Source organism: Mauremys reevesii, linkage group 14, assembly GCF_016161935.1.
Source record: "Mauremys reevesii isolate NIE-2019 linkage group 14, ASM1616193v1, whole genome shotgun sequence".
Lineage (NCBI taxonomy): Eukaryota > Metazoa > Chordata > Testudines > Geoemydidae > Mauremys > Mauremys reevesii.
Genome location: NC_052636.1, coordinates 36,013,775 through 36,025,617, shown reverse-complemented (window position 1 = coordinate 36,025,617; position 11,843 = coordinate 36,013,775).

Genomic DNA, 11,843 nt, shown 5'->3' with positions numbered 1-11,843 from the left:
ATAACATCCCATGTGGTTCTTCTTGCTCAGCATCTTCCTGCTGGGGTTTCTCCTCCTCATTCTCACTCACCAGCCCATCACCTGATGGGAGACAGAGAGAATCCAGACACAGGTCACTCCCCGCACCTGAGAGAAAGGAAATCTCAGAGAGAGGAATGGAAAAAGGGGGAGAACAAACCAAAATATGTGCAGGAGAGATCAAACCTATCAGGTGCTGATTTTCCCCAAACCCTTCCACAGAGGAGAGAGGAAGGGATCAGTTTTGATCCACATCTCACCAGAACGCTCAGGGGAAAGAGAGATGGGGAGAGACCTGCTGCTAGTTGTCAGTCAGAATAGGAGGGAAGCCATGAGTCACATCTGCCTAATGATTCCACATCTGCAGCGAACAATCCTGAACTTGGAGATCTCATAAGGTCTTTGTAGGGCATCCCAAATATTTCCTGCATTCCCACACAGTTGTTGAGTTGGTTTAACCAAGTCCTCACCTGTGCAGGCAGCTCTTGGAAGCACTCAGAGCCCTGAAGGTCTGGGACCCACGGCTCTACCCCTTGTTCCAGCTGGGAGATCACATCAGGTTTGGAAACTGGAATCCCTACTCAAGGCAAAGAAAACAAGGGAGGTCAGTGGAATTTGTGGGATACTTGTCACAAGGAATAGTCCATGGTTTTAACCTCAGCTCATTTTTAAGCAGTAACATCCCAAGACCAGCTTCCTTGGCTCAAAGTGGCAGGAGAGTTATTATGATTATAAATCATATTCATTAGCTTAGTGCCTAAGGACCAACTAACAGTGGGTCTCCATTGGCAAAGTACAACATAGAATAGTAGCTGGGCCATGCCCTGAAGAATTTACAATCTGAATAGACAAGACAGACACAGAATGGGGGAAGGGATAGACCCCACTGTTAGAATAGAGATATTCAGGCCTGCCTGTAAAGTCTATAGTTTAAGAACTTAGGTGTATTTTTATCACTTAGCTACTTACAGGGGTATAAAAACAAAGAAACAAAATCACTGTCTGTATTTGTAAGGGCCTTCTCTTACTGTGACTGTCTGAGGCCTTGTTCTTAGGCTAAGGCCTTTGGCTAAGCAGCAGGGGCAGCCATAAGCTGGGAAGCGAAGGGTCACATCCTCACATCCCAAACCCGTCACACTGAAATAAGGTGCTACTGGGCTGCTAGGAAGACGATCCTGTCCTGATAGTGCCCATCACCACCAGATAAAGAAACAGATCTTAAGATGGTTAAAGAAAACTTAGTTTGACAGCAGCCGGTCTGGCAAGAAATCACTTCTCAATGGTTGTGGTTGTGAAACCCTCATTTCTGTATTGTTCTATCTTTATGGCCCCCACTTTTCCATTGTTAATCTGTCTGATTCTGTAATTGTTTCTCTCTGCTGTACAGTTAATTTTGCTAGGTGTAAGTTAATTAGGGTGGTGGGATATAATTGGTTAGATAATTATGTTACAATATGTTAGAATTGGTTCGTTAAATTTCAGTAAAATGATTGGTTAAGGTATAGCTGAGAATATTACTATATAAACGGGGTCCAACAGGAGGGGGAAGGGAAATTGGAATCATGTTTGTTAAGGTGTGTGTGGGGGAAACAGGAACACAGGCAAGACTCAGCTGCATCAGAGCTGGGAAGGGGGACACGGGATAAACGCTCTGCGGCGTCAGAGCTGGGAAGGGGACACTGGGGAACAGACTATCAGTAGATCAAGATAAGCCCGACTGGTGTGAAGGGCTTCGGAATATGCTTCCTTGGAAACTAACCCCAATAAACATGGCATTGTCTGCACTTTGGACTTCTGGTCTTTTGCTGCTTCCTGTCTGCGTGACAAGACCCAGGGAAGTGGGAGGGTGAAGGGAAAACCCTGTAACAAAACATACATGACCTGATAACCAAGAGGTGAGCCTTAGAGGAAGGTTTTAATACACTTTGGAATTGATCAGGGATTCCCATGAGGACTGAGAGGGAGCGATGGTAAACACGCATTTAGATCCTTTTCTTGTTTTGTATCTTTTCCCCATAAGGCTGAACCTCTGGCACTGTCATGGATCCACAGGATCTGTGCAATGCCCTGGCTTTGAAACAGTCCTTGGGAGGTGCCCCTTGCGTGCACTAGACCCCCAAGGGGTCCCACTCTTCCACAAGGACAGGCCATGTAGCTTCAACACCTGAGACTGAGCCTCTGGCTTCAACACTCCTACTTCAACCTGTGAGCTCTGCCAGCAGGTCCAGCTGAACGACACTCCTGTTCAGTGACTGTTCCTCATTCATGCTTCAATGCACCTCAGCAAGTTTTTGCTGTGACACTGGGCAGACTTTTAAAACTTTGCAGAGTTTATTAGTCAACCGAAACACAGCACTGGAAAGTCTTTTCATTAGCACAGAGAAGCAATGAAGACAATATAGTCCACACTGGCCAATGCCCTTGAGCCAGGCTGCTGTAGAAAACAGTTTGGTTTCTTTTCACTGTGTCTGTCCATTTGTCTTCACTCCGGCAAAGCTCCCTGTGTCTGCGAGCCCAGTTCTTCCTGCTCCCAAAAACATAACGAGTCCATGTGTGCTTCACTCAGCCAAGCTGAGATCCTCCCATGGACAGGTGACAATTATTCCCTTGTCTCTGTCGGGTATTCCCTTGATCTAATTTGGCCCCAGCCAATCCTTAATGACCCATTCATATCACCCCATGACAGCTACGTGAGAAAACACCTCACGTCTCCTGCTCTTTATAATCACAGCAATACCAATCACAGCGGGAAACTGAGGTGTGTATTGGCATCATACAAGTATCACCAAAAGTCCCACCTCTCTCACACACACACACTGCTCACAGCCCCTGGAGAGAAAGCAAAGCACAGGAACTGGATGTTAGTCCAGTGAACACAGTGGAGGACAAGCTGCAATCCTCACACACTGGTCAAAAAGGAGAGGCATGTGGGTCCCTGCCCATAGAGAGGGGCTGGCTGGAGGCCTGATACCTGAGGGGCCATTCCGTGAGCAGACCATGGAGGCAGGTCAAAGGCTTCGCTACCCCAGAACTGTGACATTGCAAAAGCACATTTTGGGGAATTAGGAAATCTAGTGACTCTGGTGTAATGGGAGGGAGAATTAAACTCCCCCAGTGTGAGAAGGCTGGGGAATTACACACTAACATTCAGGAGCAACAGCCTCTAATTCTTCCGGAAAAGGAGAAGGTCAGAAACAAGAACTGGGCCACGCAGCCTCAGGAGGGACAGGCTCAGAGATCCAAGGAGCCTGGAGGGAAGACAGCTTGTGGCTGCTGCAGATGGGGAGAGGGGGGACAAGACTCTCTCCAAACTCTCACTCTTCTTGACCCTGACCTGATTTTACGATCTATGACCCAGTCTCACGTCTTATGGGCAATTTCATACTCGCTAGAGGTAAGATGTCATGATCAGAGAATTGCTTATTAGCTTGGACCATGCGTGGAGGGGCAAGGAGGTGAACATAGATAAATGGGTTATTCAGCTTGCTACAGTTAAGGGCCTTCTATTAGGTGGAGGCTTTGTGGGAGAAGTTCTGCTGAAGTCTGGGATTTACCTGACCAGGCCTAAGGAGAGAATCCCAAGTCAGATATTTCGCACCCTCATTTTTACAGACTAAGGAGTAACTACAAACAGGTGGAATATGCCACAGGATTCTGAAAGAAGGACGTTTGGGGTGGGCTTTAGCAATTAGGTTGCTATGCAGGATCTCAGCAGTTGGACACATTTATATATTGGGATTATTAATAACTAAGTGATGTAAATCATGAGTATTAAGGCTTGATGCTAAATTATGGACTTCCCAAAGGTCACATATGGGTTGGGGCAGCTATTGACATTATTGTAATCAGAGCAAAGCAGCAGATGCGGTATATCGCCATCCTATTACCATAAGGAAGTGGATAAATTACCTCTCCTAGTGACCATTTTGTCAGGTCCCCGAGACAGTGTAAACTGAAGCAGGGCCTCCCTTCTGACGGGCTCCCTTGCCCCTCGATCTTTGTTTCCATTGGTGTCATAACTTGTACGTCTGCACAGTGCAAGCGCCTCTTTACTATACTGATCTTACATGGATTGATCCTTGCCTGTGATTTCAGTTATAACTGTCTGTATTTAATCAAGTTTCTGTGTGTTTCACCAAATTCCATCTTCTCAATTAACTGTGAGTAGCCATGTACAAGGGCAAGCTGTACCCCAACACGTCATCTTATAGGTGTAAAAACTGTACAGGCTACACCACCAGCCTGTGACATCATCAAAGTGCCCATTTGTGCCTGGGTAGGGGCCCTGCTCTGGGAGGGAGGATGCAGCAAGGACTCAGGATCGGTGGCCGGGGTCGCTGTGCACAGAGATAGGGAGGTTATGTGGGGAGGGGCGTAATGAGCGGGAGAGGGAGGTCAAGAGTTAAAATAATAATATTTGGGGGAGGAAATGTATAATGAAGTGAAACTGAACAGAAAGGAAACTGGAGTGTGGGCTCTAGAACAACAAGGCTTGGGCAGGGATTCAGGGTTAAAGGTCTGGGATCCCTCACAGCTCCAGATCCCCAAATCTCTCCTCCCTCCCACTGACCCACCCAGCCCACTTCCTGGGTGCCCTTCCCCCACACTTCCCTACCCTTCTTCCCATTACTCTCAGCCGGCACCACCTCCCGGCACCTTGGGAGCTTCTTGTGTTCCCTCCTCGTCTCTCACATCCTCCTCCCTCCCTGCTGCTTCTTAGCTCTAACCCTGCACACACCCTCCCCATGTCCTGGCACCCCAGAATTATCTACTCCCCCCTTCTCCTCCCCTCCCACAGCTCTGTTCTCCCTTCACCCGTGGGGTCCTGAATAGCAACATTATACTCACTTCTATCAAAAGAGGAGCTCATCTGACTGTTACACAAGCCATGCATCAGTCACACACCTATTTTTATTAATTAAATTATTTATTTTTTAATTTAAAAATATTTTTATTTTTTTTATAATTTTATTAATTAATTTAAAAAAACAGTTGCTAATGTAGCCAATAAGGACACATTAAATGCAATTTCAAAATGACTGATGACAAATGTCTAAAAATGATACTAGTGGGTGGGAGATGAGGCAAAAAAGGGGGGGGGCAAGGAAACTTGTATGATGAATAAAGGTATCAAGTTATTACTACTCAGGTTCTTTAGAGACCTCACAGCTTCTAATAACGCAGGGGACAGGACTCCTTACCCAGCGAGGTCACTGTCTCATAGTTCTCCTTCATGACATCCCTGTAGAGGGCTCTCTGAGCGGGGTCCAGCAGAGCCCACTCTTCCCTGGTGAAATACACAGCCACCTCCTCGAAGGTCACCGGCCCCTGAAAGAGCAAGAGCCCAACACTCATGACCTGCTGCCGTGTGAACGAGCCTTTGGACTAGTGAGTGCGGCTGGGCTGGGAGTGACAGCGGGTGTGTCTCACCCTCCCCCCCCCCCCACACACACACACACTCACCCCACCACAGACACGTCAGTTACTGTTGTTACTTCCTGTCAAAATGCGCAAAGTACATATAGTCTCCATAATTTTATTCTTTCACATTCGGTCAGGATGACAGTGCTGGTAGTTCAGTTAAAAAACTAATCTCTGAATTTCATCATTTTATTTCTGTCTTATGCTTAAATTCAGTTCTTTGAGTAACGAGTTCTAAAACAACTCACCTGGCCTGGCTGGAGTAATTATTACTGTTATTGCCGTATTGTGCTTTGTCATTCGTTATTTACAATGATACAATCAAACAACAGACTGTTCATTTTGCTTGTACTTACCTTCGCAGGGCTCGTTTGAAAAAAAATAGCTAAACTCAAAACTTTAGACACTGTGCAGATGAAGATCATTTATCTTCAAACTGTATTTTTAAATCTGTCTGTAAAGTAACTTAAAATTTCTATGAAAATAAACGCAGCTCCAAGTATGATACTAATAGCAATGATGGAGTCAAATCTTAGTGAGTCACATACATGATAGTGATATGCAGAGAACCAGGCACATGCAGGGCAGTGGAGTTTTTATAGCACGTTGGAGGTCTTAGAAAGAAAAAGGTTAAGAACCCCCCCAAGCCTCCCTGGCGGGTGCCCCCTCACATCTCACAGCAGCCGCTGGTTAATCAGGTCGGGCTCCAGCCCTGGGATTCTGGCCCTTTTTCCTAGCCCCACCTAGGGGGGTTGTTTCCTGTCCCACAAATTAGAGCATTTCCACCCTCTGACCCCGTGGGTCTGTTCCTAGAATGGAAGCCGCATATTGAACAAGTCCCAACAGGTTTGCTACACCCTGGCCTCCTCCCATTCTCCACCCTGGGAATTTTTTGGCAAAGTCCAACCCCCAAACCAGACTGCCCAAGCCTCCCTCCTCCGGTGCATTTGGTGTCCCTCTCCCTCCAGCAGGAACCCACCAGCAAACCCCCAATAACCCCTACCTGGACGGGATCCTCTGCAGCCATTTCCCTTCCCTGTCCCATGGGAGGATGGGATGAGCTGGAGCGAAACATGGACGACATCCTGCAGCCTGGCAGGGCGAGAAGGGCAGTTGCGGAGGTTTCAGAACAGGCTTTAGTTCATGTCACATCACGATTCCCCCAGGATATTTCCCTGCAGAGACACAGCCTAGGCTCTGCCATGCTGGGAACATGCTCCAGCTCTTTATTGCTGGGGAGACCTGGCCCCTCCTGCCAGGCTAAGCCCACAGGGAGATTTTTCAGCCTCCCCAGTAATAAAGTCTCTGAACAAAATGCTGGAAAGGAGCAGAACCAAAGGGGCTGGGCAGGCTCCATAGGGACACTGGCTCCTCCCTTCCCCTCCTGTGCGGCCATATCCTGTTGCTGGCAGAGATCGGCCCCCCCATCCCCCCCCCCAGAGGCAGCCGTGTCTGCGGACTCCCCCAGCCAGCACCCACTAACCCCCACCCACGCTGGGGGAGTGACACAGCACAGCAAATTCCACCTACCCAAGGACAAATTGCTGCAGATAAACGGGCTGGGTTCACATCCCAAAGCTGAGGAGAATTGAAGAATTATGGACAAAATAGGGAAAATAAGAGACTAGAGAGTCAATAATTTTAGGGAAAATGAGGGAATCTCCTTGGATTTTCTAGCCACATGTGGGGAGGGGAGAGAGAAGGGGAAGAACCAGAGAGAATTGTTCTCAGGTTTTGAGACAGAAAGAAACGGCACAAACAGGAAAAGGATGCGAGTGGCTCACCCCCGTGACCATAGGCGTGTGCAGCACATTTCATTAGGGTGCGCACCCAGGGAGCCCCGCCCTAGCCCCACCCCATCCACTGCCTCCCACTTCCTGCCCCCTGGCTGCCCCCCTCAGAACTCCCAACCCCCCCGCCCCTTGTTCCCTGACTTCCCCCTCCTGAGACCCCCCCCACTGTAACTGACTCCCTAGGACCCTACCCCCTACCTGTCCCCCTGACCCTTTATCCACCCCCCCAACCCCAGACAGACCCCCAGGACTCCCACGCCCCATCCAACCGCTCCCCACCCCCTGACAGGACCCCCAGAACTCCCGATCCATCCAACTCCCTCTGCTCCCTGCCTGCCCCAACTGCTCTCCACTGCCCGACAGGCACCCCCAAACCCTCAACCCATCCAACCCCCCTGCTCCTTGTCCCCTGACCACCCGCTCCAGAGACCCCTCCAACCCCCTAATCATCCCCCCAACTGTCCAACCCCCCACCCCACCTCCTGGCAGCTCTGTCTAGTGCCTGCTCCCACCCACACACTCAAAGTGGCGGAGGAGGTTCCCTCTCCTTCGGGGGGAAGGTTGCCTAGTGGTTAAGGCACAGGACTCAGGCTCAGGTGTTCTGGGTTTGAGTCTCTGCTCTGCCACAGACTCCCTGCTTAGCCTTGGGAAACTCACTTCACCTCTTTATGCCCTAGATCCCACCTGCCCAATGGGGCCAACACTGACCCTGCCTCCTGGGCTAAATCCATCCATGGCTGGGTGATGGCGGGGGGGGAGAATGGAGGTACCAACATGGGGAGATTGGGGCTGAATTTCTCCACAGCCGGAGAGTGGGAGCCAGCTCCACAGGGGGGATGGGAGCGAGAGGGGCTCAGGCCAGCTCCACACAGAGGGGGGTCAGGGCTTCAGCCCTGCAACTTTTGCTACTAAGGTGGCTGGGGCTCCCGAGCCGGGGACTTCAGCCCCAAATCTTCTGCCAGGGTCCGGGGTTCTCCTGCCTGCCCCAGGGCGGCTCCTCTCCTCCTCCACCCCCACCCCCCCAGTGCAGCTCCTGCAGGGGCCCGGGGCTTCTCCTCCCCACCCCACCCCCAGCGTGGGTCCAGCCCAGTCCGGGGCTTCTCCTCCCCCCACTTCAGCTCGGCTCCTCTCCCCCCCCCCCCGCCCCGCGGCTTCTGCCAGTATCTGGAGCTTCTCCCCCAACCTCCCCTGCCCCAGCCCAGCTGGGCTCCCCGGGGCACCCGCCGCTGCTGGGGCCAGATCCCCGAGCCTGGCGGGCAGGGAGCAGCGATTCACGCGGGGGCCCTGGCAGAGCCCCCAGCCCGAGCGGGGCGGGGCAGCCCCAGGGGACCGGGGGCTCTGCTGCTGGCCCCGCCCCCCACCGACCCCTGGGGCTGTTTGGGGGGGGCTCACTCAGCCCCCCAGGGGCGGGGGGAGCAGCGGAGCGGAGCCTGCCCAGCAAACAGCTGATCGCAGCCGCGCCCAGGCCGCCCCCGGGGAAAAGCTCCGCGGAGGAGGCACCACAAGCTGCCGGCAGCGGGTCATTCCCGGGGGGGCCGAGCACCCGCCTGCAGCCGCTGCAGCCTCCTCCCCGCCCGGAGCCCCCACGGGAGGGGGGGAGCAGCCTCCCCAGCCGGGGCTCAGGGCATTGGGGTGCCGGGGCTCCCCCCCTGCGCACGCCTGGGCCCGGGACACTCACACACACACTCTGCCCCGGGGCTCCCCTGGTGCCCAGAGACCGATCAACCCCCCGCCTGCCCCCCCGCCCTTCCCCGCCTGCAGCTCCGGCCTCTCCCCTCCCGCCCCGCCAGCCGCACCCAGGGGAGCCCCGGGCCCAGGCTCTGTCCCCACCTGGAGCCCAGCGGGGCCGGGGGCAGCTCCTGCTGCAGCTGAGAACAGCGGCTCCGCTCCGGCCCGGGCGGCTCCAGCGCTGCTGGCAGCACGTGGCCACCAGGGAGCAGCTGCTGGGCCCGGGCTCCTGCGTCACAATGTGCCAGAGCCCCGCCCCCAGGAGCTGCCCCGCCCCCGGGCTGTGCCAGAGCCCCGCCCCCAGGAGCTGCCCCGCCCCCGGCCTGTGCCAGAGCCCCGCCCCCAGGAGCTGCCCCGCCCCCGGGCTGTGCCAGAGCCCCGCCCCCAGGTGCTGCCCCGCCCCCGAGCTGTGCCAGAGCCCCGCCCCGGGCTGTGCCAGAGCCCCGCCCCAGGAGCTGCCCCGCCCCGGGCTGTGCCAGAGCCCCGCCCCAGGAGCTGCCCCGCCCCTAGCCTATGCCAGAGCCCGCCCCAGGAGCTGCCCCGCTCCCGGGCTGTGTCAGAGCCCCGCCCCAGGAGCTGCCCCGCCCCAGCCTGTGCCAGAGCCCCCGCCCCAGGAGCTGCCCCACCCCCGGGCTGTGCCAGAGCCCCGCCACCAGGAGCTGCCCCGCCCCCGGGCTGTGCCAGAGCCCCGCCCCCAGGAGCTGCCCCCCCCTCTGGGATTTGGTCTCCTGCCTCCTACTTCCCAGCACCCCCCACCCCCAGCTGCTCCCTTCCTGTGTCTGCAAACACCCCCCGGGCGGGCTGCAGCGCTCGCTGGGGCTGGCTCCAGTGGCTGAAGTTGCCTCCATCTTTGCTCACCTGGGGCGGGAGGGATGAAGAGAGGAGATGGGCCCAGGGTGTGAAAGCAGAATCAGGGGGCAGGGAAAGAAGGACTCTTTGGAAAGGTGGTTTTTGCGGGGGCAGGTGTGATCCAAATGGAGTCAGAAGAAGTTGGGCAGCAGAGGCTCAGGGAGATTGAGGACCCCCTGGGTGTCCCAGTGTTGTCCAGGGATTGTACAGCACCTAGCACAATATGGGGTCCAAGAGCTGTAATTTGCTATTTTTACACCCAAGGCAAGAATATAAAATTGCGCCCCCCCGCTGTGCCACCCAGCCCCCTTGAAACACCCCAGCACCACCCATCCCTTTGGAAACAAACCCTCCTTCCCCAGCACTGCCCCCAGAAACAGCTGTGGGCCAAAAGGAAGGTTTGGGGAGGAGAAGAAATGGCCCCCATAGGGTGACCAGATCTCACCGTCACACCCCTCTTCACCCCTAGCCCCTGCTGGCCTGCTGCCTCTCCTGCTAGTCAGTCCCCACCCACCACTCCCCTCCTTTCACCTCCTCCTCCCCTGCCAGAACCCCCCTGCCCGCCCCTAGAGCCCCTGCTGGCTCACTGCTCACCTCAGTGCCCACCTGCCATTTGCCCACCCGCTCGCCCACCCGCTCCCCACTTGCCCCCTCAACCCCCCAAGTATAAAGCCTCATTCAGAGACCCAGCAGTCAATCAGTGCAATACCAAAAATTAAACTACTGAAAATGGTGCCCCCCTCCAGCCACTGACGTTTTGGACTAGAAAGCTTTGCCCCAGACATCCCCTTCAGAAGACATCCCCAGACAGGCTGAGGGATACTGGTGTGACCTCACCTGGCAGCCCCCAAAGAAGGAATTGGGGGGACTAAATGGACAGGGCCCCTCTCTAGCTGAAGCCTGGCAAGGGAGGTACGTGGATCCCACCAGAAGTTAAAATGAAAAGTGAGGGAGGGGAGGCTCTGCTGGACCTGGGCAGCTCTAGATACAGCACCAGGCACGTAGGAGGATTTCCACTCCTGAACCATGGAAGCAGGAATTGACTTTTCCTTTCCAGGTTTAGCTAATGTTCAGAAAGGGAATCTAGCACCTGCCTTCCAGATTTGAATACCTCAACATTCAGGAGTGCTCCAGCTCAGTTTGGGCAGCTGTTTTCTTCCAAATCAAATATACTGATCCACTGTCATTTGCTGTAGAAACAGTAGGATAAAATTGAGCAAGAAATGCTTCCCAGGGGTTATTAGGACTGGAATTGCTATTTTCAACAGCCATTGCCTTTTTGTTTGTTTTTGTTTTATTTGTTTAAAAGGAAGACAGTGATATTGCATTGGCAAATTCCCCATAGAAACAAAGAGTGGAACAAAAGAATAATAAAGGCACCTCAACTTTTCCTCATGTATGGAGGACAGTCTTACAATATGCATCCAGATCTCCTCCAGTCACACAAGCTGAAAATTGTTCCACTTTACTGCAGCTCTGTAACCATATGGGAACCAGTCCTGTCTGTGTTCTGTGCACATCCAAAATCCCTGCTGAATGACCCACATGGGAGCAAGTTACCAGTGACCCTGGGGTGGAAGAAGAGTGCAGGGGTATGTGTGTGTGGGGAGAGCCCAGGGCTGGGGTGGCAGGGAGGTGCAGGGGGGAGCCCAGGGGTGGGGTGGGGGAAGCCAAACAATTTTTTTGCTTGGGACGGCAAAAAATCTAGAGCCGGCCCTGCCTCCACGCACGTTGAGGTAGGTAGGAGCGGATCATTATTATCCCTACTCGAAAGAGGGAGAAGCTAAGGCTGAGAAAGGAGAATTGACTTGTCTGAGGTCACACAGCCAGCCAGTGGCAGAGTTGGGAATAGAACCCAAGAGCCCTGATTTTCAAACTAACCATCGGATCTTGAATTTCAGACATTGAATGACCTGAATAAAGTGCTCTCAGATGAGCTCCAGACCAACAACAGTGCACAGGAATTATTCAGCAAGTATTTGAGGAGAACTGCAATGTTAGAGAGAATCATGAACTGCTCAGAGACCATTAATG